This window comes from Rhinoraja longicauda, chromosome 31, assembly GCF_053455715.1.
Source record: "Rhinoraja longicauda isolate Sanriku21f chromosome 31, sRhiLon1.1, whole genome shotgun sequence".
Lineage (NCBI taxonomy): Eukaryota > Metazoa > Chordata > Chondrichthyes > Rajiformes > Arhynchobatidae > Rhinoraja > Rhinoraja longicauda.
In genome coordinates, this window is record NC_135983.1 from 11,375,417 (window position 1) to 11,398,100 (window position 22,684).

A 22,684-nucleotide genomic window follows, 5' to 3' on the forward strand; every position below is an offset into this window, starting at 1 on the left:
GGTAGTGCAAGTACATAGTTCACGGAAAGTGGCGTCACAGGTAGGCAGGGTGGTGAAGAAATGGCGTCACAGGTAGGCAGGGTGGTGAAGAAGAATTCTGGTCCATGCAGCATGGAAAAGGGGCCTTCGGCTCAAACCATCCAAGATGCCCCATTTAAGCTAGACCCACTTTGCCACATTTGGCTCATCTCCCACCAAACCTTTCCTATCCATGAACCTGTCTAAATGTCCTTTAAATGTTGTAATGGTACGTGCCTCAACTACCTCTTCCGGCAGCACGTTTCGTATACCCATCACCCTCCCGTGTGAAAAAGTTGCCTCTCTAGTTAAATCTTTCCCTTCTCTCCGTAAACCTATGCCCTCTAGTTCCTCCTTCCCAAGTCAGGGAATTGAGTATAGGCACAAAAAGCTGGAGTCACTCAGCGGGACTGGCAGCATCTCTGGAGCCAGCTGTTATCAGGCAACTGAATCGTCCTACCACAACTAGAGAGCAGTCCTGAACTACTATCGACCTCATTGGTGATCCTTGGACTATCTTTGATCGGACTTTACTGGCATTATCTTGCACGTTATTCCAGTCCTTCCCTTTATCATGTATCTTACGCCACGAATGGCTTGACTGTAATCATGCATAGTCTTTCCACTGACTGGTTAGCACGCAACAAAAGCTTTTCACTGTACCTCGGTACAAGGTGGGCGGCACGGTGGCGCAGCGGTAGAGTTGCTGCCTTACAGCGAGCGCAGCGCCGGAGACTCAGGTTCGATCCTGACTACGGACGCCGTCTGTACGGAGTTTGTACGTTCTCCCCGTGACCTGCGTGGGTTTTCTCCGAGATCTTCAGTTTCCTCCCACACTCCAAAGACGTATAGGTTTGTAGGTTAATTGACTGGGTAAATGTTTTTTTTTTAAAAATTGTCCCTAATGTGTGGAGGATAGTGTTAATGTGCGGGGATCGCTGGGCGGCGTGGGCCGAAGGGCCTGTTTCCACGCTGTATCTCTAAAAATCTAAAGTGACTATAAACTCAAACTCAAATTCAAACTTTCGCTGCTACCACCTGTTTGGGCGCTGTGTATGGCAAATGTCTCTCATACAGATGAGCAGTGCTGGTTGCACATGGACCAGAAGTGGCCCCCGTGGTTTGTCGCCATTGTCAGACAGGGACAATGTAGTGTTCACCTGGAGGGCTTGGTTGTCAGATCAGGTTCCACTGACACTCAGTTTCAATTCACCAGCCGGAAGGGTATTGCCAACAATGTCAAAGTAACCAGACAGGTTTAGCATTCCTCATGATTCAGGCCCCGGCCGGCTTTTATCACTCACGTACAGGGTTGCTGAGGTAACGAAGGCTGAGCCACCTCCTCCCAATAAAAACCTGTGAAGCAGAAAGATTGGAGAGAGTGCGGGGTGTTTGCGCCAAGGTAAGTGTGAGCAGTACTGGGAATGTTCTTTGGAGTTGAGAGCAGGCGTGCGGGAAGACCTGAACCACAGCTAGCGATCATGACAAGGAGTCTTCACCTGATTCTTTGTCCACAGATGCTGCCTGACGTGCTGAGAGTCATCACGTTTTCTGTGTTTTTATCCACATATTGAGTGCAGGGTGATCTTTTTGTTTTGGGGAGTGTCCAATGTGATTCAGGAAGCTGCCAGAGCGTCCAGTGTGTATGCAGCTGAGAACAAAAACTATGCTGCTGGTGTTGCTGTTGAGGCTTCTGCTGCGGGAAGCTTGTATAGTTATGGGAAGGCGTGAAAGACTGGAGATGCTGTCATCTGGAGCAATAATCCAAAGGAGGAATTTAGAGGGTCGAGCCGCATCTGCAGGGAAAAAGGAATTGTCAATGTTTCTGGTCAGAAGCCTGCTGCAGGACTTAGAGTGGAGACGGGAGATGGCCGGTGTAGAGAGGGGAGGGAGAGTGGTGCGACAAGGACGATAGGTGATTGGTGCACTGAGGTGACACAAGGAACTGCAGATGCTGGCTTTAAAAAAAGACACAAAGTGTGGGAGTAACTCAGCGGGTCAGGTAGCATCTCTGGAGACCCTTCTTCAGACCCGAACCGAAATGTCACCTATCCATGGTCTCCAGAGACGCTGCCCGATCCGCTGAGTTAGGGTTGCTCCTCAGGTTCCTATAGAATTTGGGAGCGGCACGGTGGCGCAGCGGTAGAGTTGCTGCCTTACAGTGGCAGAGACCCCGGTTCGGTTCGTTCCTGACCACGGTTGCTGTCTGTACGGAGTTTGTACGTTCTCCCTGTGACCGCGTGGGTTTTCTCCGGGTGCTCCTGATTCCTCTCACACTCCAACGACGTGCAGATTTGTAGGTTAATTGGCTTCAGTAAAATTGTAAATTGTTCCTATTGTGTAGGATAGTGCTCGTATATTGGGTGACGGCTGATCGATGCAGACTCAGTGGGCCAAAGGGCCTGTTTCCACGCTATATCTCTAAAGTCTAAAGTCTACATCTTTTCCTTCTCACCTTCAACCTATGCCCTCTAGTTTTAGACTCACCTACCCTGGAGTAGAGTCTGTGACCATCCACCTTATGTTTGCCCTTCATGGCTTTATATGCCTCTGGAAGGTGACCTCTCACTCTCCTAGGCACCAGGGTATAAAGTCCCATCCTCTCCAGCCTCTCCTTACAACCCAAGCCCCCCAGTCCTGCTAATATCCTTGTGAATCCTTTCTGTACACGACCCAGTTTCATGACATCCTTCTTAAAGCCTGTCAGGCAGAACAGCACATTAAATTTCAATGATAGTCACAACCACCATGCAGTTTCAACGTGATGTTCCCTTGTAATGAATTCTCTGACCAACAAAGGACAGGTGCACCAAACATCTTCTTCACCACCTTGTCTACCTGTGTCACCACTTTCAGAGAACTGTACTCTGTACCTCTAGGTTTCTCTGTTCTGCAATATTTTACCATTTACAGTGTAATTTCTGCCAAAGTGGAACATCTAGCACTCGCCCGAGGTCAAACTCCATCTGCTATGCCTTGGCAGGTCAAGTTTACCAGTTCATCTATATTCTGTTGTAATCTAAGATAGCCTTCCTCACTGTCCACCACACCACCGATTTTGGGGGCATCTGCAAACTTACTAACAAAGCTACAACAATATTGTCATGGGCGGCACGGTGGCGCAGCGGTAGAGTTGCTGCCTTACAGCGAATGCAGCGCCGGAGACTCAGGTTCGATCCCGACTACAGGCGCCGTCTGTACGGAGTTTGTACGTTCTCCCCGTGACCTGCGTGTGTTTTCTCCGAGATCTTCGGTTTCCTCCCACACTCCAAAGACATACAGGTATGTAGGTTAATTGGCTGGGCAAATGTAAAATAATAAAAAATTGTCCCTAGTGTGTGTAGGATAGTGTTAATGTGCGGGGATCGCTGGGCGGCATGGACCCGGTGGGCCGAAGGGCCTGTTTCCGCGCTGTATCTCTAAATCTAAAAAATCTAAAATCTAAAATCAAATCATTAATATAGATGCCAAGCACCAGTGGACCCACAACCCCATCTCTGTGCCACATCACAAGTCAGTAGGTGGGCCATTGTCTGTACCTCTCCATGGTTGCGTTTGTCAGAGTCCGAGAAGCCCCACTTCTTCAGGTTGAGTCCGCAACGTCCCACTCCAGTGCGGAGGCGGTTTAGGGCTTTCCAGGCAGTACAAGGCAGGTGGTGCCCTGGTGCCATCTGTTGTTTGGTTTTGGTACCTGGCGCGGTTGGCTCTGGTTCCATGCAGCTCTTCAAGCCTTTCTTGGCATGTTGGTGACTGTGCAAGGGGTGACGGCGGTCTGTGTCCGCATTGAAGCGTTCTACTGCTTCACGTCTTCGTCTTCGAGATGGTTCGTCGATGCCAGCCAGCTCGTACATTTGTCGGCCTCAGGCATCCTGTGATGTTCCTGCAGGCAGCGTTCAATGCAGAGTCCACCTTGCGCGCATGTTTCGAGCGGCTCCAGACGGGGCTTGCATATTCTACCACTGAGAAACAGAGCGCCAAGGCTGCAGTGCGGATTTTGTTGGCCCACCATGCAGGAGATAGACACAAAATGCTGGAGTAACTCAGTGGGACAGGCAGCATCTCTGGAGAGAAGGAATGGGTGGCGTTTCGGGTCGAGACCCTTCTTCAGTCTTATAGAGCCAGTGTATAGGATGATGGCTGGTCGGCGCAGACTCGGCGGGCCGAAGGGCCTGTTTCCGCGCTGTAGCTCTAAAGTCTAAATCTTTCCCTTCTCACCTTCAACCTGTGCCCTCGTTTTAGACGCCCACCCTGGAGAAGAGATTGCGATCCACCATGCAGAATCTTGCCAAAGTATTTGTTAAAGTTCGCGTAGACAAGGTCTATCATCCTGCCCTCGTTAATCCTCCTCGTCATCTCTTCAGAAAGCACAATCATATTCATGAGACGCGATTACCCAGGCACACTGCTGGTACAAAGGGATCTGGGGACCTTGATACATGAACCAGACAGAGTTAGAATGCAGGTAGAGCAGGTCATGAGGGAGACTGTTAGGCCGACGGCCTTTTATTGCAAAGAGTTAACACTATTAAAGTAGGAAAGATTTGATGCGATTTTAAGAGGTCTGGTGAGACAGCGGTTGGAGTATTGTGTACAGCTTTGTCTTTGTAAACAAACAATAATAAGCATGTTTGTAAGTGCCCTTTATCTTTGTTGGCACCCTTTATCTAGCGACTATTTGCACACCCTTTATGTAGCGACTATTTGCACACCCTTTATCTAGCGACTATTTGCACACCCTTTATCTAGCGACTATTTGCACACCCTTTATGTAGCGACTATTTGCACACCCTTTATGTAGCGACTATTTGCACACCCTTTATGTAGCGACTATTTGCACACCCTTTATGTAGCGACTATTTGTGTACCCAATCAAAGAATTTCACTGTGACTTGTTACATGTGACAATAAAGTATTCATAAAGTATTCAATCATTCATTCATGCTTTGAGGGAGCGCAGAGAAGGTTGCTAGCTTAATTGCTGGGATAAAGGAACTTTTGTACAAAGAGAGTTTGCATCAATATGCAATGGAGGTAGAAGAGTGAGGGGTGATCTGATTGGAACAAATCAGGTTCTAAGATACTGACCTTTCTTGCTGCAGGCATGTTGAGAGTTTCTAGCAGTGCCTATTTTTATTTAAGGCTCTAAATGGGATTGGCAGAGTGGGTGCTGAGAGGATGTTTTCCCGGGTTGTACATGATTACAATCGAGCCATCCACTGTGTACAAATACTGTACATGATGAAGTGAACAATGTGAATAATGTTTAGTGCATGATAAAGCCAGTAAAATCCGATCAAAGATAGTCCGAGTGTCTCCAATAAGGTAGATAGTAGCTCAGGGCGGCTTTCTAGTTGTTGGTAGGATTGTTCAGTTGCCTGATAACAGCTAGGAAAATCTGTCCCTGGATCTGGAATAACAAATTAGGGGCGGCACGATGGTGCAGCGGAAGAGTTGCTGCCTTGCAGTGCTACCAGCGCCAGTGACCCGGGTTCGATCCTGGCTACAGCAGCTGTCTGTACGGAGTTTGTACGTTCTCCCCGTGACCTGCATGGGTTTTCTCCGAGAACTTCAGGTTCCTCATAGTGTTAATGTACGGGGAATGCTGGTCGGTGCGGACCCGGTGGGCCGAAAGGCCTGTTCCAATACTGAATCTTTAAACTAAACTAAGCTAAACTAAACCAAAAACTAAACTAACCTGCTGGGAAGAAATTGTCCCTGAATCTGGGAATATAGTGAAGGTGGATATATATATGTGTGAATACACTGAAGGTGGAGACTGACAGACATTTACATGGGGGTGGGGTGAGCAAGGAAAGAGTGGATCGGTTGTGATGTGATTGGAAGGAGGACTGACTTTCCCACTCCTGTTCTTGCCTCCTAGTTTTGTGTTGGATTAAGCAACACTGAGTTTACGTTGTGCTTCTGATTGTGCGTCAGGGGTGTAAACATCACGGAGGAAGGGAAGGACCACGCAGTGAAACCTTTACTATCTGTGAGTGAGAGGGTACTTTGGGCATATGACAGATCATTAATGGCAGGTTCTTTGAGTTTGAACTTTCCCGGTCAGTCTGAGGCAAGACGGAGCTGAAGGGATTTCACTTTGCATGCAACTTGTCAGGCAATATCCAGTCAGGTGCTGAGTCACACAAATAAGTTGTTTTATTCATTATTACACTCCCAGCTCTTTCGAATGAAGTGCTTCATTACTTTAGTCAGACATTCAGACTAATTGAGACAAATTTAGACTAATTCCTTTAGCCAGAAGGGTGGGAATCTGTGGAATTCCTTGCCACCGAAGGCTGTGGAGGCCAAGTCAGTGGATATATTTGAGGTGGAGATGGATAGAATCTTGGTTAGTGCGGGTGTCAGGGGTTATGGGGAGAAGGCAGGAAAATGGGGTTAGGAGAGAGAGAGAAAGATCAGCCATGATTGAATGGCAGAGTAGACCCGATGGGCCGAATGGCCTCATTCTGCTCCTATCACTTATGAACTTTGTGTCAGTACAGTGATGTTGTTGACAGGTTTTGGCGTGGAGTGTAACAAACTGTTGATGCAGTGATCAGTTCTGTGCAGTGACTGTGCTGATACCAGTGAGGGTGCACTGGCCCAGAGGGAGTTGACACTGGCAGTGATGTCTATTGTCCTGAATCATCGACCCTGGCACAACAATTGTAAAGCTGTTTGCATTGGCAGTGCATGTTAAAAACCAGACCTGAATTAAAATGTTGTTCAGAAGCTGATAACTCCACAGTAACAAATTTGGTCATAGAGTCATTGAGCTACACTGCATAGAAACCGGCCCTTCAGCCCAACTCACAACGGCACGGTGGCGCAGCGATAGCATTGCTGCCTTACAGTGCCAGAGACCTGGGTTCGAACCTGACAACAGATACTGTCTGTACGGAGTTTGCACGTTCTCCCTGTGACCTCGTGGGTTTTCTCCAGGTGTTCCGGTTTCCTCCCACATTCCAAAGACATCCAGGTTTATACGTCAATTGGCCTTGGTAAAATTGTAAATTGTCCCGAGTGTGTAGGATAGTTCTAGTGTACGGGGTATTGGCTGGTCGGCACGGACTCAGTGGGCCGAAAGGCCTGTTTCCGGGCTGTATCTCTAAAGTCTAAAGTAAAGTGTAAAATTTAAAAGTCATCTACCACTTCCTCTGTCAGCTCATTTCATACACCCATCACCCTCTGTACAGAATGTTTTTCCCTTCAAGTTCCTCTCCTTGTTTCCACTCTCACCTTAAACAATGACTTCTAGTTTAGACTCCCCTAGCCTGGGGAAAAGAATATTCACCTGATCTACGCCTGTCATGATTTTATAAACCTCTACAAGCTCTCCCCTCGGCCTCCTACACTCCGTGGCAAACAGATCCAGTCTGTCCCGCCTCTCCTGATGACTCAAACCCTGCAGATCCAGGAACATTGTTGTGAATAGTTTTTGGGACCCGTACCAATTTAGTAACACCTTCCCTGCAGTAGGATGACCAGAACTGCACACAGTGCTCCAAACCGTGGCCTTACCATCATCTTGTGCAGCCGCAACATGACGTCCAGTCTCCTGTACCAACGAAGGCTAGCTTGTGAAATCACTCGGAATACCTGTTCCTCCCCACCCTGTCTACCTGTGACACTACCTTCATGGAACCACGTACCTGAATCTATAAATATCTCTGTTTCACAACACTACCTGGAGCATCACCATTCACAACGCAAGTCCTGCCCTGGTTTGTGCTAGCAAATTGAAACACCTTGCATTATCCGATTTAAACTCCATTCCTCTGCCCAATTGGCCTCGTTGCTTACAATCCCACTGCAATCCTAGAGAAGTTTCACTGCTTACAATACCACCGGTTTTAGTGTCATCTGCAAACTTACTAACTCTGCCACCTCCATCCACATCCAAATCGTACATATAAATAAACAACAACATCAATCCCTGTGACATCACTCATTCCAAGCCTCCAGTTATCCCCCTCTTTCCTCGCCCCCTCCCACCATGCCCCACCTGGATATGCACCCATGTCTTCCCTCCCCACCCCATTCCACCTACACTCCGTCATTAAGCTTCACTCTTCAACTCTTGAATCCTTTTATCTCACATCTTCTGTCTTTTCACCTCTGGCCTTTGTCCACCATATGCCGATTGAAAACCCTCCTCACCTGTAGCAACCTGTTATGTTACAGGCTTTGGCCTGCCCCCCCCCCCCCCCACCCCCCCCCCCCCCCCCAACCCTCTTCCAGTGTTCCCCCCACCCCACTACAATCAGTCGTAAAAGGGTATCGACCTAAAAGGTCACCTATCCATGTTTTCCGGAGATGCTGCTGTCTCCAGATAGGCTGAGTTCCTCCAGCATTTTGTGTCTTTCCTTGATTAGATCAGGTTCTAGGGATTTATCTGTCTCTCTGCTTTGTAACACTCCGGACCGAGTGCAATCCGACCATCGATCACCCGTATACTGGTTCCATGTCCTATATTGGAACGTGTGAGGAAACCTCAGGATCTGGAGAAAACCCACGCAGTCACAGGAAGAACGTACGAACTCCGCACAGACAGCACCCGCAGTCGAGATGGAACCTGGGTCTCTGGGTGCTGAGGCAGCAGCTGTATTGCTCCCCACTTACCCTGTCACCTGCCCTGTTTTATTTCTTGAAAGGAGGTTGGTTTTTCCCTTTCTCTAGTCGAAACATCTAAAAATAGATTGAAAAGAATTTCCTGAATACACGTCGCAATGTCCGCCCCACCAACCCTGGGGCACTTTGGCAGTCCCAGTCAACATTGGGAAGGTAAAATAACTTGTTGTGAAACGTGAGGGAGTTCCCCTGGGAGTCTATTTTTGATTTCAAAATAGACTTTATTCAAGTAAATAAATTTATACAATAAAAAATACAGGAACCGTGCAAAAAAATTCACCCGACATTCTCGGAGGCTGCGAAAACATTCAATGCTGTTTACCCAAATGCAAATTTAACCCACACCCTTGCCACCCATGTGGCCCACTGGCGTGGAATCCCTTTCTTTATTTTGAGGGGCGTCTCTCTCCACCACACCCTGCCCCCCAAGTCCAGTAGTGGAAGGACCCTAGACTGTGGTCCTCCCCCACAGAGCCTTGGCGTTGGCTGCACCGAGCTTCAGTGCATCCCTCAGCACGTACTCCTGCAGTCTGCAGCGGGCCAGTCGGCGACATTCCTGTGCACGGTTCCAACAGATGTTATCCAGCACCAGCCATATGAACCAGGAGCACATTCCAGATGTTTGATGCAGCTCCACTGTGCACACGTGGTGAGTCTACGCGGACTGCAGGGCACTGCCATGGAGTCACACACCAGGTGATGTGCCTGTTGGTGTCACCTGCACAGGTCACATGCACAAGGCCAGGAACACAGTGGGTCTCCCACCGTGAATGAGGTTTGGGGGCTGCTTCAAACTGCATTACAGACGTACTGAGCCCAGGTGGTTCCTGTGCTGAACTCACTGCAGGAGAGCGTGAGACTACCCCTGTTGACTCAGTGTTCCCTCCAACCATCCTGAGTGCCCGTGGTCCTTAACATTCACCTCTGTGTGAGAATCACCATCCGAGACTCGTTCAAGGTGGGTGTGGTGGAACTCGCTGCCCCTGGGAAGTAGTTCTCTTGGCTCAGCTCAACCAACCTTCCGGTGCAGAATGCTGCCCAGCCCAGCAAGGAACAATTACAGAAACTAGGAACTGCAGGTGCTGCTTAACAAAAAAGACACAAAGTGATGGAACATCTAGGCATCTAGACCCTCGGACTATCCTTGATCGGACTTTACTGGATTTACCTTGCACGAAACGTTATTCCTTTATCACGTTTCTACACTCTGCAAATGGATCGACTGTAATCATGTATCGCCTTTCTACTCACTGGTTAGCACGCAACAAAAGCTTTTCATTGTACTTCCGTACACGTGACAATAAACTAAATGGCAACATCCGTGGAGAACATGGATAGGTTTAGTTTAGTTTAGTTTAGTTTAGTTTAGTTTAGAGATACAGCGCGGAAACGGGCCCTTTCGGCCCACCGGGTCCGCGCCGACCAGCGATCCCCGCACGTTAACACTATCCTATACCCACTAGGGGCAATTTTTACATTTACCAAACCAATTTACCAACAAACCTGTACGTCTTTGGAGTGTGTGAGGAAACCCAGCCAGGTCACGGGGAGAACGTATAAACTCTGTACAGACAGCGCCCGTAGTCAGGATCGAACCTGGGGGTCTCCAGCGCTGCAGTCGCTGTAAGGCAGCAACTCTACCGCTGCGCCACCACACAAAAGTGAATGTTTCGGGTCGGTACCCTTCTTCAGACTGATTGTGGTGGAATGTTGGGGGGGGGGGGGGGGGTTGGTTATGGAAGTTGGAGGAGAGAAGAAGTAGGACAAAGTGTGGCAAGTAATAGGTGGTTTAGATAGGCATGTGGTTGGACAAAGGCCAGAGATGAAAAGACAGAAAGCATGTGAATAAAAGGATTGAAGAGATGCGAATTGTGAAGCTAGAGGAAGGAATATAGGCGGATGGCGTGGGGGGGGGGGGTGAATAGAAATGGGAGTGAGTCAAGGTAACGGACAGGGGACATAGGGGGAAAAGAAAGGGATGGGAAATAAAGGGGGGGGGGGAAGGGTTGGTACTTACCTACAATTGGAGAATTCAATGTTCACTACCTTTGGGGAGTGAGCTACCCAAGCAGATTAGGAGGAACATTTATAAATCTATGGTTAGGATAGTTTGTGACACAAAACTGCCTGCGTGTTGCAGGCTCTTTCCCCTTTATGTTTATAAGTTCGTGAGCAGAAAAAGGACATTTGGCCCATCAAGTCTACTCTGCCATTCAATCATGGCTGATCTATCTTTCCCTCTCAACCCCATCCTCTTGCCTTCACCCCATTGAACCAAAGCTCCCACTTGGAGGACATAATTGTTCCACAGCCTTTGATGATCAGGCTTTGTTGTCTAAGCGCAATCAGAACCTGTCGTGCAGTGGATGAATTACATGTCAATGTAGCTCCTACAATAATGTGCAAACTCATCTTTCTTTGCTCTCCTGCCCACAGGCCCATGGGACAGAAGATCGGCATGCTCTGTGGGGGGAAGGAGGACAATGGAGGGAAATCGTCAGCTAGCAGGACCAAGTGTACGTATGCTGAGACCTTCATAAGTTCAGAAGTGATAAGAACAGAATTAGGTCATTCGGCCCATAAAGTCTACTCCGCCATTCAATTACGGCTGATCTATCTCTCCCTCTCAATCCGATTCTCCTGCCTTCTCCCCTTAACCCCTGACACCCGTACTAATCAAGAATCTATCAATCTCTGCCTTAAAAATATCCATTGACCTCCACAGCCTTCTGTGGCAAAGAATTCCACAGATTCATCACCCTCTGACTAAAGAAATCCCTCCTCATCTCTTTCCTAAAGGAACGTCCTTTAGTTCTGAGGCTATGACCACTGGTCCGAGACTCTCCCACTAGTGGAATCATCCTAGCCTCTTGTCTCTCCTGCAGCTCTGAACATCTCCATGCCTGGTCCCATCCCTCAACTCCCTCAACATCCCCCACCCCTCCGGATCTCCTCCCTGGAATTATTCTGCGACAGGCAATTCAGCGACGGAGAGCTTTGTTTTCCCAGTATATTCTGAGCAAGCTCTCGGGATCTTTCTTGGCCATGTTGTCAGCATAACATTGCAGGTTCTGTCACTGTTGACTCAAATTGCTGCTTGATTGAAGAACAATGGAGGGCCCAGAGTGGGGAGAGAAGGGAGGGGGGGGAGAACAATGGAGGACCTGGCGTGGGATACCTTTTAACTTTCATGTGGTGACTATTGCGTATCGTATGGGAGGCGCATTCCCAATCTCGTTGTACCCCTGTACAATGACAATAAAGATATATTGTATTGCATTGTATTGTATTGTACCTTGGGTGTGAAAACAAAGGATTTCACTGTGTCGTGTGTCACACGTGGCAATAAAGTATTCATAAAGTTAAAACATTTTATTTCCACTCTTCTCTCTCTTTGGGAATGGCAGCAAAACATGGCGACGCTGCATTTGTGGCTGTGTAAAAGAATTTCACTGTGCTGTGCATACGTGCATACGTGACAATTGAACCATTGGATTGGGTCAATCAGTCTTCATTAAGGGGAGGCTGTTCGGGAAGTCTAATGCAACTTTTTTATTTATTTACTTTTTGAGCGCAGGGCCTTTCAGTGCCAGGGCCGGCATTCATTGCCCATCCCGACCTCCCCTTGAGAAGGTGCAGGTATCTGCCACCTTGTACTGCCACCGGCCCTTCAGTGAGGAAGCTCCCACAGTGTCGCTGGGCAGGGAGCACCTGGATTCAGGCCCAGCTACCGTGAAGGACCGATGATACATTTCCAAATCAGGATGGCGTGCAACATGGTGGGGCCAGACATACTGGGAGAGGTTGGGCAGGCTAGGACTTCATTACTCACAGTGCAGGAGGCCAAGGGGTGATCTTGCGTATAATAGCATGAGAGGAATAGATAGGATGGATGTACGGGGTCATTTTCCCAGAGTCGGGGAATCACGAACCAGAGGGCATAGGTTTGAGGGTGAGGTGGGAAAGATTTCAGAGGAAACTAAGAAGCAACTTTTTCACATGGAAAGTGGTGGGTATATGGAATGAACTGCAGAGGTAGTTAAGGCAGGTACACTATTAACATTCAAAAGACGTTCGGGCAGGTACATGGATAGGACGGATTTTGTGTGGTATGGGCCAAGTGCAGGCAAATGGAATGATCTTAGATGGGGCATCTTGGTCGGCGTGGACGACTTGGGCCGGAGGGAGGGAATGTCTCCACACTGTATGACTCCATGAGTCCAAAGGTTTGCTCAGGATTGGGTCACGTTGGGTTGGAGATGAAAAGCTCTCACTGCCCTATGGTACCCGGACAAATACAGATGCCGATGAATGAGATGTGATCACATTGAGAAAACCCTCACCTGACTCTGCCTTTTCTCTTCTGTCTAGACCCTAAAGGCAACGATGGGAGATCTGTAACCAAGCCTGTCCACAAGGACACATCGGGTGGCAGGCAGTGTGGGCCCTGAGGGTAGAGTGGGCACTGAGGGTGCTGGGAGCTCTTCTTCTGGGCTTCCCTCAGTGCTGCCTGTCCAACAATGAACCAACCTTTGCTTTGGGTCCAGGATTCATGACGACTTGTTCACAACCTCTCAGCGCAGAACCGAACTTGTCAGAAAGTTTATTGCCTGCGGCATTGAAACAAAAGCAAAAGCAAGGAGTACTCCGAAATTAAACGCTTCAGTGTATCTGTAACTTCATCGTTGTCAGCAATAAATGTGTGCCTTCCATTCACTGGCTCGTTCCATTTTATTTGTACATTGCTCCTCTTTCTTTGATCAGTGTCTTCACCGCTGACCGCTAGCTAATGAATGGCTGAGGTTCAATGGTGTCTCAGTCTACCGACATCATGCCCTCCAACTCCCCTGGAATCACACCTAAGACAGCAGCAACGATTTGCTCACTAACCAACAACTATTTCCCCTTCCACCGATATCCACTTTCTCTGACTTCACATTTTGTGCCTCTTCTTATATTAAATAAGATCATAAGTGATAGGGGTAGAATACGCCATTCGGCCCATCAAGTCTACTCCACCATTCAATCATGGCTGATCTATCTCTCCCTCCTAACCCCATTTTCCTGCCTTCTCCCCATAACTTCTATCACATGTACTAATCAAGAATTTATCTCTACCTTAAATATATCCACTGACTTTGCCTCCACAGCCTTCTGTGGCAAAGAATCCCACAGATTCATCACTCTTCCTTCTTCTTATTCCCCTCTCTGGTCTTTGCTCACCCATCTGCCAAGCAACCCCCGCACCTCTGCATCCGCCTATCACTTGTCAGGGTATTTCAAGTCTGAAGAAGGGTCTCGACCCGAAACGTCACCCATTCCTTCTCTCCAGAGATGCTGCCTGTCCCGTTGAGTTACCTGGGCATTTTGCATCTACCTTCGATTTAAACCAGCATCTGCAGTTCTTTCCTACAGATTTTGTTTTAGGAGAGTATCGACTTCATTCCACCTTGCTGCTCTTCCAGCTTTCTCCCCCACTTCTACGGCCAGTCTGCAGAAGGGTATCAACATGAAACGTTGCCCATCAATGTCCTCCAGAGATGCTGTCTGATCCGCTCAGTTACTCCAGCACTTTGTGGCTTTTGTTTCGTGAACCAGCATGCACAGTTCCTTGTGCCTAGCAATGATTTGGTCTCCTCTTACAATCCTCCACTGGCCTCCCGGAAGCGCATTGGAATGCGACTGAACGTGTTCCGCTCACAGTTTTGCATCGTCGCCTGAATCTAAGTGATGTTCTGTGCTTTTGAGGGCTGTACTGTCACTGGCAGGGATTGGGCCTGGCAGTTCTGTGAGTGCCAGTGTTTACGCTGTGCGAACCGTTGCAGTTACTGAGCTCAGCCCCTCGCTCCAGGTTTGCCCACTGTCAGTAGGAAGGAACTGCAGATGCTGGTTTAAATCGAGGATAGACACAAAATGCTGGAGTAACTCAGCGGGACAGGCAGCATCTCTGGAGAGAAGCAATGGGTGACATCTCTCGAGAGATGCTGCCTGTCCCGCTGAGTTACTCCAACCTTTTTGAGTCCATCTTCGATAAAACAGGAACAATGTCTGTGTGCTGATCATTATGCCAAGTTCAACTGATCTCATCTGCCTGCATGTGATCCATGTCTCTCCATTCCCTGCATATCCATGTGCCTATCAAAATCATCTTAAACGCCACTATGATATCTGCCTCCACCACCACCCCTGGCAATGCAAACCAGGCTCCCCACAAACCTCAGGGTTGGTTAGTTCAGTGCCCTGGTGAGACAGAAAGGGTTGATTTTACTGAATGTGTCAGGTACTGAGGGATCATGTGGCAGCTCCAGCCCTATCATCCATGACTATCTCCCCAACGTGATTCATGGACACCACGCCTCAGATCAGGCTTCACTGACACCCAGTTTAAACTCATCAGCCAGCAGGGTGTTGCCAATAATCTCAAAGTAACCGGTCAAGTTTAGCAATCGATGGAGGAGCTATAGCTCCCTGGTCCTCGGTCACTGCCGGCTCTATCCCTCATGTACACGGTTGCTGGGGTAATGAAGGGTATGTCACTGCCTCCTAATAACATCCTGCAACCAGAACGATCGGCGTGAGTTTGGGTATTGGCACCAGGGTAAGTGGGAGCAGCACTGGGGATGGATGTTCTTTGGGGGGCGTTGAGAGCAGGTGTGTGGGGCTCCTGCAGGTTTCCTGTTCTGGTTCGGGCTTGAACCAAGTTCTACAACTTGTGACAAGGAGCTTTCACCTGTTTCTCTGTCCACAGATGCTGCCCGACCGGCTGAGAGTTGTCACATTTTCTGTTTTTTTTCTATCCACATATTGAGTGCAGGGTGATCTTTTTGTTTTGGGGAGTGTCCGATTTGATTCAGGAAGCTGCCAGAGCCCCCAGTTTGTCTGCAGCTGAGAACAAAAACTTGCTCTTGAGGCTTCTTGAGGTGTTGCTCTTGAGGCTTCTGCTGTGGGAAGCTTGTATAGTTATGCGGAGATGTGAAAGACTGCAGATGCTGTAATTGGGAGCAATAATCCACAGGAGGAATTTAGAGAGGCGAGCAATATCTATGGGGGGGACGGGAGGGGGGGGGACAGGAATAATCAATGTTTCTGGTCAAAAGCCTGCAACGGGGTTGAGAATGGAGAAGAGTGATGGCCGTTGTAGAGAGGAGAGGGTGAGAGGTGAGACTGGGACCAGAGGTGATTGGTGCACTTAGAAGTCAAGAGGAACTGCAATTGGTGGCTTACAAAAAAAAATAGATACAAAGTACGGAGTAACTCAGCGGGTCAGGCAGCATCTCTGGCGAGAGGTCAAGTCAAATTGAATTACTGTCATGGGCACGTGTACGGTGAGGTACAGGTACAATGAAGATCTTACTTGCAGCAACATCACAAGCACATAGACTTAGACAACACCAAATATAAATTCCACATAGATTACACGTAACATTTCTAAAAGAAAGTAGACTGTGCAAAACACAATAGTTAAAAAACAGAATTAGAAAAATAAACCAGTCCATAGCAGTGCAAGAGATGGTCCCTGGTGTTCTGTTGTCGTGATAGGACTAAGGGTGACTGTGCAGAAACTGCAGATGCTGGTTTACAAAGAAGGGCACAAAGTGATAGAGTAACTCAACAGGTCAGGCGGCATCTCTGGAGAACATGGGGAGGTGAGGTTTCGAGTCGTTCTGTGGAGGTTGGTTTGAGATCTTGATAGTAAGTGGAAAGTAGGTGATTGGTGGACCGAAGATGGATGAAAGATGATGGGGTTTGCAAAGTCTTCGCCTGTTCCTTTCTCCACAGATGCTGCCTGACCAGCTGAGAATTTCCACTTTTTCGGTTTTTCATTCAAAATTGAGCGCAGGGTGATTATTTTGTTTTGGGGACGTCCTTTGTGATATATAGCTAGCTACCAGAGTCTCCAGTATGTCTGCACCTGATAATGAAACTGTGGTGCTGACGTCACTGACAGGCTTTTTGATTGAAGGAATACTGTGCTGTTACGGACTGTGTGCAGACAGACTGACTGTTCTCAGGTGAAGTGAGGCTTTTTGTTCTTCAGCTTCCCACAAAGGATCAAAGGCTGTGGACAGTGCTAGGGACACGGCAACTGAAACACACGTTGTGCCCGAGTGTGGGAGCAAAGACAACCATGGTGTGACTGATCATTAATGGTGAGTTCTTCAAGTTTCAACTTTCTTATTTAGTCTGAGACAGGACGAAGGTGCAGGGAGTTTGCTGAGTCACCCAAAGAAGTTGATGCTTTATCAATAATCACACTCCCTGCTCTTTCCAATAAAGACGTATGGTGTGTGCTTCTGACTTTGTGCAGTGCAGTGATGTTGTTGATTGTAACAAGCTGTTGAGGCATTGATCAGTTTTGTGCCATGACTGTGTGCTGATCACTGTCTCAGAGTGGATAATAACCCCCTGCTGCTCTCCCTTTCTCCTGCCTCTCACTCCCACACTGGTGCACATCATCTTTCCCACCATCTCAGTCTCCCCTGCTCCTCTCCCATCTCCGAGTGCCACACTTCCTTTCATTCCCCTCCCCTCCTCCTGTCCCCTTCAGCCATATCACTCCCTCCGGCTTTTATTTGCACTCTACTTCTCTCCTTACATGACACCTTTTAATCTCCTTTATAGTTCTGGCCTTTGTCGCTCACTTTAGCCATCTGTCAACCAATCCCCACCTGTAGAAACAAGGAACTGTAGATGCTGGTTTATAGAAACATAGAAACATAGAAAATAGGTGCAGGAGTAGGCCATTCGGCCCTTCGAGCCTGCACCGCCATTCAATATGATTATGGCTGATCATCCAACTCAGTATCCCGTACCTGCCTTCTCTCCATACCCCCTGATCCCTTTAGCCACAATGGCCACATCTAACTCCCTCTTAAATATAGCCAATGAACTGTCCTCAACTACCTTCCGTGGCAGAGAATTCCACAGACTCACCACTCTCTGTGTGAAGAAATGTTTTCTCATCTCTATCTATATACCAAAGATAGACACAAAGTGCTGGAGTAACTCAGCGAGTCAGGCAGCATCTCTGGAGAAAAAGAATAGGTGACTTTTCGGGTCAAAACCCTTCTTCAGGGTTGGCAGCAGAGGTTAAAAACCAGACCACAGGTCTGAAGAAGGGTCTCGACCCGAAATGTCACCCATTCCTTCTATCCTGAGATGCTGCCTGACCTGCTGAGTTACTCCAGCATTTTGTGAATAAATACCTTCTATTTGTACCAGCATCTGCAGTTATTTTCTTACACTACCTGTTGCTCCACTGCGATTTCTCCTCAAGGTATGTCCACTTTGAAGAATTTCTCCTCCTCTCTTCGACGAGAGTTTAGCAACATGCTCTCTCACTGCTCCCCCTCTGTGATTTCTCCTGCCCTCCTGCTCTACGACCACATTTTGACACAGACCCGCTACCACAGCCACATCTGCTTTCTTGGGACTTGCCTCAGTCTGAAGAAGGGTCTCGTCCCGAAACGTCACCCATTCCTTCTCTCCTGAGATGCTTCCTGACCGGCTGAGTTACTCCAGCATTTTGTGAAAAAAGACCACAGGTAAAATAGTGTTCAGAGGCTTTTAAATCCAAAGTTAAGTGTGCTGTAGCAGTAGAGTTACTGCCTTACAGCGACAAAGACCCGGGTTCGATGCTGACTTTGGGTGCTTGTCTGTACGGTGATTGCACGATCTCCCCGTGACCTGTGTGGGTTTTCTCTGGGTGCTCCGGTTTCCTCCCACACTCCAAAGAAGTGCAGGTTTGTAGGCTAATTGGCTTCATATAATTGCAAATTGTCCCTGGTGTGCGTAGAATAGTGTTAGTGTGTGGAGATCGCTGGTGGGCACAGACTCGGTGGACCGAAGGGCCTGTTTCCGCACTTGATCTCTAAACTAAACTAAACTAAACCCTCCCCATCTCCTCCTATGTCGACTTTATCTACACTTCATGCTACCCCGGGAAAGCAGGTATTAATGTATGGTGTACAGTATCTGATCTGTTTGGATAGCATGCAAAACAAAGCTTTACCCTGTTTGTTATGTGACAATAATAAACCTAAACCGAATGAAGGACTCATTCCCTCTTCTCCCCTCTCCTGACAAGCAGTAGATACAAAAGCTTGAAAGCATGTACCGCCACCTTCAGGAACAGCTTCGTGCCCACTGATATCAGACTACTGAATGGACCTCCCAAAAGCTAAATCTTCCAACCTATCCTGTTACAGCCTTTGCACTTTTTTTAATAAAAGAAAACTGCACTTTCTCATGCAGGATGTCATTGTTCCACGGCCTTTCAGGGTTTGTCAATTACCATTTATCCTGAATCTATACCCTTTATCCTGCATCTGTACACTGTGGACGTTTTGACTGTAATCATTTAAAGTATTTTTGTTGACTGGATAGCAAGCAACAAGCTTTTCTCTGTGCCATCGTACTCATGACAATAATAAATTAAATTAAATTTACACTGTGTTTTCTCAATAAACCCAATCAGAACAAGAATCCGGAGACACAAGCGACTGCAGATGTTGGAATCTTCAGTAAAAAGCCTTGCCTGTCCATTTACTTCCACAGATGCTACCTGGTCTGTTGAGTTACTCCAGCACTTTGTTTCCTGCAGAACAAGTATCTGCCAGTGAATTACATCTTATTCAAGTGATGTACAAACCCTGTCTTTCTTTGCTCTCAAGCCTGCAGGTACGTGGGACAGAAGATCGCCGCTCTCTGTGGGAGGAAGAGGGACGATGGAGTGGTGCCCACAAAACCTGCAGCTTCAGTCAGTCAGACTAAGTGTACGTACGCTGAGATCATGACCCTCCTACAGCTCTGAACACCTTCATGCCTGGCCGATCCCCTTTCAATCCCCTTGATCCCTGCCCTAGGAGGTTCCCCGACAGGCAGCCGGTGACAGGTCTGGTTTTCTCAGAAACCTCAGGGCAGGCTCTCATGGTCACCCAGCTATCAGAAGGATGTCATTAAGTTGGAAAGGGTACAGAAGAGATTCACCATGTTACTTGGGCATGTGGGCTTCAGTTACCAGGTCATGTTATCTGGGCTGGGACTATTTTCTTTAGAACGTAAGAGATTGAAGGGTGGCTTTATTGAGGGGCATGGACAAAGAGAACATTCACAGTGTTTTTCCCGGGGTAGTGGATACTAAAACTAGAGGGCTTAAGTTTAATAAGAAGATAACTGCAGATGCTGGTACAAATCGAAGGTATTTATTCAGTCTGAAGAAGGGTCTCGACCCGAAACGTCACCCATTCCTTCTCTCCCGAGATGCTGGTTCTGCAATGCTGTTGTCAGCATGACTGAGCAGGTTTTGACACTATTGACAAATTGCAGCTTTAGGGAGGTTGGATCATGTTACCGAAACAGGTTGAATGCCTCTGCCAGTGATATTATCGTCTTTTAAATGTTGTTATTGCACCTCCCTCTGCAGGTAGAGGCAGGTACAGTAACAATATTTAAAGGATATTCAGACAGGTACATGCAGAGGAAAGATTGAGTGATATGGGTCAAACCTGGGTAAACAGGCGTAGCTTAGATGAGGCATCTTGGTCAGGATGGAAGAAATGGGCCATGCTGTTGGAGCCCATGACTCTAAACGTTTCCTCACGGTTGGGTCACCTGGAGTTGAAGAAGTAAACCTCTCACTATTATCCGGACAAATAGAGAGGTGGATGAGTGAGAGGTGATGACATTGAGAAAAGCCTCACCTGACTCTGCCTTTTCTCTTCTGTCTAGACCCCAACGGCATCAGTGATGGGAGATCTGTAACCAAGCCTGTCCACAAGGACACATCTCGTGACGTGCAGTGTGGGCCCTGAGGGTAGAGGGGGCACTTGAGGGTGAGGAGGGGCTCCTCTTCTGGCCCTCCCTCAGTGCTGCCCGTCCAACAATGAACCAACCTTTGCTTTGGGTCCAGGATCCATGATGACTTGTTCACAACCTCTCAGCGCAGAACCGGACTTGTCTGAAAATGTATTGCCTGCGGCATGGAAACTAAAGCAAAAGCAAGGAGTACTCCAAAATTAAACGCTTCAGTGTACCTGTAACTGACACTAATAAACTGGTTTATATTCCGTTCACTGGCTCATTTTGTTTTATTTGTACATTGTTCCTCTTTGTTTCGTCAGTGCTTTCCCCGTTGAGAACTTGCTGATGGCTCAGTGGTGCTTCATTCCCCTTGAGACCATGCCCTTTAACTGATGGTCATAGAGTTATAGAGTGATACTGCGTGGAAACAGGCTCTTCAGCCCAATGTCCCCACACTGGCCAACAATGTCCCAGCTACACTAGATTTAGATTTTAGATTTAGAGATACAGCGCAGAAACAGGCCCTTCGGCCCACCGGGTCGGCGCCGCTCAGCGATCCCCGCACACTAACACTATCCTACACACACTAGGGACAATTTTTACATTTGCCCAGCCAATTAACCTACAAAAACTGTACGTCTTCGGAGTGTGGGAGGAAACCGAAGATCTCGGAGAAAACTCACGCAGGTCACGGGGAGAACGTACAAACTCCGTACAGACGGCGCCCGTAGTCAGGATCAAACCTGAGTCTCCGGCGCTGCATTCGCTGTAAGGCAGCAACTCTACCGCTGCGCCACCGTGTCTCAGTCTACCGACATCATGCCCTCCAACTCCCCTGGAATGACACCTAAGGCAGCAGCAATGATTTGCTCACTAACCAACAACTATTTCCCCTTCCACCGATATCCACTTTCTCTGACTTCACATTTCGTGCCTCTTCGTATATTAAATAAGATCATAAGTGATAGGGGTAGAATACGCCATTCGGCCCATCAAGTCTACTCCACCATTCAATCATGGCTGATCTATCTCTCCCTCCTAACCCCATTCTCCTGCATTCTCCCCATAACCTCTAGCACACGTACTAATCAAGTATTTATCTCTACCTTAAATATATCCACTGACTTTGCCTCCACAGCCTTCTGTGGCAAAGAATCCCACAGATTCACCACCCTTCCTTCTTCTTATTCCCCTCTCTGGCCTTTGCTCACCCATCTGCCAAGCAACCCCCGCACCTCTGCATCCACCTATCACTTGTCAGGGTATTTCAAGTCTGAAGAAGGGTCTCGACCCGAAACGTCACCCATTCCTTCTCTCCAGAGATGCTGCCTGTCCCGCTGAGTTACTCCAGCATTTTGCATCTACCTTCGATTTAAACCAGCATCTGCAGTTCTCTCCTACAGATTTTGTTTTAAGAGAGTATCGACTTCATTCCACCTTGCTGCTCTTCCAGCTTTCTCCCCCACTTCTACGGCCAGTCTGCAGAAGGGTATCAACATGAAACGTTGCCCATCAATATCCTCCAGAGATGCTGTCTGATCGGCTCAGTTACTCCAGCACTTTGTGGCTTTTGTTTCGTGAACCAGCATGCACAGTTCCTTGTGCCGAGCAATGATTTGGTCTCCTCTTACAATCCTCCACTAGCCTCCCGGAAGCGCATTGGAATGCGACTGAACGTGTTCCGCTCACAGTTTTGCATCGTCGCCTGAATCTAATTGATGTTCTGTGCTTTTGACTGGCAGGGATTGGACCTGGCAGTTCTGTGAGTGCCAGTGTTTCCGGTGAGTGAACAGTTGCAGTTACTGAGCTCAGCCCCTCGCTCCAGGTTTGCCCACTGTCAGTAGGAAGGAACTGCAGATGCTGGTTTAAATCGAGGATAGACACAAAACGCTGGAGTAACTCAGCGGGACAGGCAGCATCTCTGGAGAGAAGGAATGGGTGACATCTCTCGAGAGATGCTGCCTGTCCCGCTGAGTTACTCCAGCATTTTGAGTCCATCTTCGATAAAACAGGAACGGGCCCTTCGGCCCACAATGTGTGATCATTATGCTAAGTTCAACTGATCTCATCTACCTGCATGTGATCCATGTCTCTCCATTCCCTGCATATCCATGTGCCTATCAAAATCATCTTAAACGCCATTATGATATCTGCCTCCACCTCCACCCCTGGCAATGCAAACCAGGCTCCCCACAAACCTCAGGGTTGGTTAGTTCAGTGCCCTGGTGAG

The 22,684-nt window shown here is 48.1% G+C and overlaps 2 long non-coding RNA genes across 3 annotated transcripts; both read left to right on the forward strand.

Annotated features, from left to right (window-relative positions):
- Positions 1-1,286: 1,286 nt before the first annotated feature.
- On the forward strand, positions 1,287-13,353 carry LOC144608455 (uncharacterized). Of its 2 annotated transcripts, none has more exons than XR_013549199.1 (3): positions 1,287-1,420; positions 11,089-11,168; positions 13,024-13,353. It is a non-coding gene; the product is annotated as an uncharacterized LOC144608455 (long non-coding RNA). The 2 variants fall into 2 exon arrangements; XR_013549200.1 differs by lacking the exon at positions 1,287-1,420 and adding an exon at positions 5,911-6,010.
- Positions 13,354-16,643: 3,290 nt separating this feature from the next.
- On the forward strand, positions 16,644-20,693 carry LOC144608471 (uncharacterized). The gene is made up of 3 exons (XR_013549205.1): positions 16,644-16,802; positions 19,326-19,427; positions 20,383-20,693. It is a non-coding gene; the product is annotated as an uncharacterized LOC144608471 (long non-coding RNA).
- Positions 20,694-22,684: the final 1,991 nt, after the last annotated feature.